This window comes from Callospermophilus lateralis, chromosome 13, assembly GCF_048772815.1.
Source record: "Callospermophilus lateralis isolate mCalLat2 chromosome 13, mCalLat2.hap1, whole genome shotgun sequence".
NCBI lineage: Eukaryota > Metazoa > Chordata > Mammalia > Rodentia > Sciuridae > Callospermophilus > Callospermophilus lateralis.
This window is the reverse complement of record NC_135317.1, coordinates 73035428-73042278: the sequence shown is the minus strand read 5'-3', so window position 1 is coordinate 73042278 and position 6851 is coordinate 73035428. Positions and strand designations below refer to the sequence as shown.

The following is a 6851-nucleotide window of genomic DNA, read 5'->3' as shown; positions in this document are numbered from 1 at the left end:
TGTAATTGGACTAATACAACAAATGAATTCCTTCTTAGTAGAAGTAGAATGTCCAGAAAAAAAAGGATAGTTGGTGACTTTGTTATATGTTGCAATCAGTAAGGTTGGAAAACAAAGAAGTTAAATCAATCCCCCTGGATTTGCTTGGGTTTGACTCCTGGCTCCCCTATTTGCTAAAACCTTGGAAATGTTACTTAAACTCTGCCTTAAGTTATAGTCTTTCCTACCTACAGAAGGTAACTTCTTCAAAGGATAATTTTGCTGATTAAATGAGATACTAAATGTCAATTCTTAGAACAGTACCTAACAGATAGTAGACTTTCAGTCAATGATATCGTTATTACCAAAATATTATATTTTAAGATTATTTGTTGATTAAGCTCATCTAACTAATGCTTTTGCATAAAATACCTTACATTGTGGTTGAAGTTCTCAACTCTGGTCAAGTGAAACACCTATTAGTTATCTTGTCCTTTACAAAACACCACAAAACTCTGACCTACTCATATAAATAAATATATAATCATGCTGTGCATGGTGGTGCACACCTGGAATCCCAGCAACTTGGAAGGCTGAGGCAGAAGGATCAAAAGTTCAAGGCCAACCTCAGAAATTTAGCAAGGCCCTAAGCAACTTAGCCAGACCTTAATGTGACTCAGAGGGTAAGCATACCTGGGTTTAATCCCCAGTACCAAAACAAAAAAAATAAAAATAAAAATAAGGGGGGCTGGGGATTGGCTCAAGCGGTAGCATGCTTGCCTGGCATGCGTGCGGCCCAGGTTCGATCCTCAGCACCACGTACAAACAAAGATGTTGTGTCCGCCAAGTACTTAAAAAAAAAAAAAATAAATGTTAAAAAATTCTCTCTCTCTCTCCCTCTCTCTCTCACTCTTTCTTTAAAAAAAAATAAATAAAAATAAAAATAAGGAAATACATAATATTGTACTACATCAGATACTATCTCACTCTGTACACTAATGAAAACAAATAGTAGGTATCAATTTTGAGAATATTAAATAGTTCTTATATTCTTAGGAAAAGTTTGATTGTTCTTCACTCATAGTAATCAAAACCAGTTTAAAACCATTTGACTTAATCAATAACAACCCACTTGTTAACAATCTTTTACAAGCCAAAGGATTGGCCATCACTTATGAATGCTAACCAATCAGGAATGAACTCATCCCATTAATGCCAACGAATCAACAAATAGGCATGCTTTTGCAGATGTTGTCAGTCCATTTACATCTAGGAAAGCACACCAATCCCTGATCTTCATGCTCTCCCAAAACCCTATCTTGTATAAGATCAGCAGTCTGCCCTATTCAGAAAGATTGAGCAGCAAACTCACCTTACTATAATCAGTTATAAATTCACCTTTTACATTTTAACTCAGGCACTAAGTGGTGATCTCATCATTCTTTAACAGTTCTGTAGGGGTTACTGTGATTGTTTTAAAGACCTCTGCTTGGCAGTATTCCAGGGGACCCTTGGACCAACAATATTGATCGGATGTCTTCTGCACAAATTCTCTTTCTCTTCAGATCTATTCTCAGGTAAGTTACATCTCAACAATAATCTGAACCCTGACAAGTCTCATTTATGTCGTTATTGCTTTGTGATTTGTAGCCAAGAAAATATTCTAGATCATTTGCTTCTATTTTTGTTAAAAAATTAGAAATTTTTAGCTTATGGGTATACTTTCTGGTAAACAATTATACCTAGACATTAGGTATAAAGTCTCGTTTACTGAGTAATTATTCACAGGTCTTTGTATAAGATCACTTAACATACCGTGTGGGAAGTATATCGTTAGCTAGTTCAGGCATGATTCTTTGTTAATTTATGGGCATTCTCAGATGCAGATGCATTTAATAGATCTTTGCATATGTTCATTAAACCTCTTGTTTTGGAGGCATACCATCTGATTGATATTTCTACTACTAAACTGATAATTCCTCTGCTGCTCACTTTGCTTTTCCTTTGTATCATAAAGTCTTTTTTTTTTTTTTTTTTTTTTGGTACTGGGGATTGAACTCAAGGGTGTTTACCACTCAGCCACATCCCCAGCCTTTTTATATATTTTATTTAGAGATAGGGTCTCAATGAGTTGCTTAGGTCCTCGCTAAATTGCTAAGGCTGGCTTTGAACTCGTGATTCTCCTCCCTCAGCCTTCTGAGCCACTGGGAAAACAAGCATGCGCCACAAAGCCCAGCTATCATAAAGTCTTATTTTGTGTGTTTTGGTTTTTTTCTTATTTCTTCCATATGAATAGTGGAGTATTTTATAGGAAATGGATGTAAATATAGACCCAATAAGTAGCTAATCAAACACAAACTGGTCCTCAGGGGTAACCATCAGAGATACAAAAGACTAGTGCCTGATTCAGGAAAAGGCAATTGGCCAACAGCTGTAGATCTCCTAAAAAGCTTTCATGAGAGCATTCTCCATCTTGTGGATGTGTGAAAGATTACCTTTTGCCTATATTCCAGGGTCAAAGATTGGAAGTATTTGGCCTTATTCTACATTTTGCTTAGAAAGGGAACCCAAGATACCAATCATAGGCACACAGTCTATTCAGTGGCCTCTCTTGTTCTTGGTTTCTTCAATGTCAGAACTATAGCCTACTCCCAAAGAACTGCTTCTTACAGAAAACTGCACTGTGGTCCTAACTCTTGCACTTACTTCAGTAAAGGGCAAAAATTTGGAGTCAAAATAGCAATGGCCATTGTATAGAATTTTTGTCATACCAAAATCAATAAATTAATAAATTTCAGAGTCATCTCAGAGTTGTTAGGAAACAAAACTCATCCCCAGCCCTTTTTATTTTTCAATTTTGAGACAGGCTCTTGCTAACTTGCTGAGATTGACTTTGAACTTTCAATCCTTGTGCTTCAGCCTTCCAAGTCACTGGGATCATAGGCATGTGCCACCAGTCCCAGCCACAGTTCAGGATTTTATTAGATATAGTTATGTGCTGTATAATGACATTTCAGTCAATAGTGGACCACATATACAATGGTGGTTCCATAAGATTATAATGTAGCTGAAAAATTCCTATTGCTTAGGGATGTCCTACTGTCATATCATTATAAAGAAACACCTTGTGTGTTTGTAGTGATGCTAGTGTAAACAAACCTGCTGCCCTTCCAGTCATATAAGAATAGAGCACATACAATTATAGTCAGTACACAATACTATACTTTCTACAATCACTTATTTTTAAAAGTTGACTATAAAATAGCATGCTATTTTACACCAGCAGTAGCCTCATACATCTCGTTTACCACGGTATCAGGATGGTGTTTGACCTAGACCCCAGGTCTGTGCAAGAACTCTCTCTGATATTCACACAATGATAAAATCGCCTAACGATGCATAGCTCAGAATGTATCGCAGTAGCTAAGTGACACAAAACTGAATTATTGTTCTGAATTACAGATCCGTATCAACTGGTTCCATTGTTGGTCCCTCCACTACAGAAAAAAAAAAAAAAAGTTTTATAGTCAATTTTTTTAAAATAAGTGATCGTAGGAAGTATAGTATTGTGTACTGACTATAATTGTATGTGTTATATTCTTATATGACTGGAAGGGCAGCAGGTTTGTTTACACTAGCATCACTACAAACGTGTAAGGTGTTTCTTTATAATGGTATGACGGTAGGACATCCCGAAGCAGCAATAAGGAAGAACAGAATTTAGGTGAGGGGTGTAGCTCAGTGGTAGGCACATGTTTAGCATATACAAAGCCTTGGGTTCAATCCTCCCCCGCCCCCCACACACACACACAAAAGAAAAACTTGGGAGATAGGAAAGGAGGAAATGAAACAAAGAGTGAATTTAATAACTCAGTCATAAGCCAGTTTCAATGGCGTATGCCTGTAGTCCCCGCTACAGGCAGGGATGCTGAGGCAGGAAGATCCCTTGGGTTCAGGAGTTTGAGACTAGCCTGGGCAACATAGTAGACCCTGCCTCAAACAAAGAAACAAAAAGCCCAGTTGTATAAAATAAAGAACAAATGAGCATTAAAAGCAATTTAGAAGAAAGAAAGATCTTTCTTCTAAAGAAATACTATGATTTCATTTGGCTTTTTCCCTCCTAAATTCATGTTGAAACTTGATTGTTGTTATGATGATGGAAAGAGGCAATTAAGCCATTAAAAAGGATTAATGAAATTCTCTCAGAACAGGATTACTTACCACCAGAGTGGGTTGTTATAGCAGGGCTGACCCTCCTGGTTTGCCTTTTTCATGCCTGCCTGCTTGTGACTTCCACTTTCTGCTGTGAGTTGAAGAAGCACCCAGCCCTCACCAGAAGCCAAGAAGATGCCAGAATTATGCTCTTGGACTTTGCAGCCTCCATAACCATGAGCTGAGTAAGCTCTTTTTTTTCTTTTTTCCTTATGAATTACTCAGTCTCAGGGATTCTGGTAGAGCAACAGAAAATGAACCAAGACAAATACATTAGACAAAGATTAATAATAATAAACTACATAAAAGTGAAAAGAGACTTCAGAAAACTTTCAGAGAGTATTCCAAAAGAGGTCCAGCTTCTGAAGTAAAGGAAATCTTATCTTTTTTCCCCTCTGTTTTTCTTTAATTGGCCCAAACATGAATTAATGAGAAAAAAATTAACTGAAATGTGAACCTGGCAGCACAGAAAATATCCATCATGTAGTTAGACATCTTCAGAGAGTTTTAGAAAGTAACCAAGCTAGAAATTAATAGAATTTATGGTTCTCTAGAAAAAAAAATAACTGAAATGAAAACAAGACCAAAAAGTTTCCTATCCTCTAAGAATTACTGATAGGAATATTTACTTGTAGCTACTGCAAGCCGAAGAGTCCTTTAAAGACCCAGTATCCCATGTTGGCTAAAAAACAAAAGATCACCTTCCAAAATCTGCCTGATGGTGCTTCTCCTAAGGAGACATAAACATCCAACTAGACTACAATTGTTTTCTAGTCCTTCCTCTAAAGTCATAACCCTGAATCTCAGAGGTCCCAGTGTATAACCATGTTGATTAAATTCTCCATCAGGGCACAACTCTGTCTACTACGGCTTACTACTTTATCCCTAGCACAGTGCCTGGAACAGAATAGGTACTCATGAAACATTTGTTGAATAAGTGAATAAATATATGGACAAAGAAAGTGAATTTTATATATACACACACACGTATGTATGTATGTATGTATGTTACATGCATCATAATTGCATGATATATATCATATATTCATATATGATATCATATGTAACATCATATATGTATTATGTATCTGTATGTGTGTGTGTGTGTATGTATATACATATATATATATGTTAGTTCATTTCTTAATCCAGAAGAATTTAAACCTCCAAATTAAAATGTGCTCTTCCATCATTAATTGATGTGGATCAGGGTGGGATTACTGTTCCTACTTACAGAGTATCTACCCCTTATGGGTTCCATTGCAGACGCCTGTCCCCCCTCTGTCATCCACTCCATTCTGCTGCTGCTGTGATCATCATAATTGAAAGCCTCTTAGGCGATTCCCTAAGGAGTTTATAGTTGAGAGGTATTTGAACATAGAAGCCTCGTAGAATACACCAGATTGCTAGAGTCTCTCCTTGTAGAGAAGGAAAAACTGCCCAAATCCAGTTCTTGTTCAGTGATTTCCTCTAAGGCAAAGCCAGGAATCTGAGAGTGAGCACCTGCTAAGGGTGGGACATGGGCTCTGTCTAACGGTGCTTCCCCACATTTAGAGCTAACAATAGTAATGGGTAAGTCTCCAGGGCAACCAGGACCACTTCCAAGTATTCCCATCCAGAGCTGCTTAGGGGCTCCTCTGCCCTTTGGGAGCCCTGATGCCCAATGCCCGGGACAGGCCCACTCTGGCTTCCCTTTGGGGCTCCCTCTGCAGGCACTTCCTGGCTGCCAGCTCCGTCCTAGCCTAAGGGCCTTCTTCTTGGCCTGGGTTTCACCTTCTTGTATCAGGTGGCAGACCAGCTGGTTTCAGTCCCGAATCAGGTCTTCTGACTCCTCCCAGAAACCAACCAACTTCTGAGCAGGAAATCCTGCCCCTCCCCAAAGAGTGGGAAACCGCAAAGGAAGAGAGAGATGAAACAGAAGGAAAGGCAGAGGAGGAGGGAGAGAGAGAGAGAAGAGGAGCAAAAGAGAAAAGGAGATCAATAAAAAGAAGTCTAACTTATTTGAAACCTCAAGGTAAGACTTTTTAAAAATCAGATTATATGTAACAGTATCAACATTTGCATCCAGGCCTACTACATAGTAGGACCTCAAAACAACAACAACAACAACAAAAACGCTGTTAAAATTATGAATCCACTGAAATGGACGGGAGGGGCTAGGCTGAAAAGAAATTTCAGTGTCAGATGCTGCTCAAAAAAAAAAAAATACAAAAACAAAAAACAAAAAGAAATGCCCAATGAGCTTTCAAATGTGTAGGAGGTAAGATATGATAAGATGCAGATGGAACCAGACATCTGTTACTGGCACTGAAAGCATTCTGATCATTTTGGGACAGAAAGTTAAGTTGGAAGTAAAAAGTTGCAAAGATGGTGTAACAAAATGTCTGCATGCTCTTTTGGAATCATACAAAAATTCCAGGGCACAAGCATTTTTTTTTTAATCGGCATTAAACCAATGACAGACAAAACCCCTATGCTTTAGCTTGGGAATTATTAAAAGTGCTAATAACTGCATGTTGCATCCAATCATTGGCTGATTTAATATTGTTAATGTTGAGAGCTACAACTTGTAAAAGGTTTATTTTATCTCAAGAAGTCTCATTCAATGGACCAAGGGAGGCCTAAATTTGTCTATCAAAATGCTTCATGTGCTGCCATCT

General features: G+C 37.9%; 1 protein-coding gene across 1 annotated transcript in view; it reads left to right on the top strand.

Annotated features, from left to right (window-relative positions):
- Positions 1-6069: 6069 nt before the first annotated feature.
- The window catches only part of Hsd11b1 (hydroxysteroid 11-beta dehydrogenase 1), a 61169-nt gene continuing 60387 nt past the window's right edge, over positions 6070-6851 (top strand). Inside the window, exon 1 of the mRNA XM_076872974.2 lies at positions 6070-6205. The gene's annotated coding sequence lies outside the window, so the exon portion shown is untranslated. The remainder of the gene's footprint in view (positions 6206-6851) is intronic.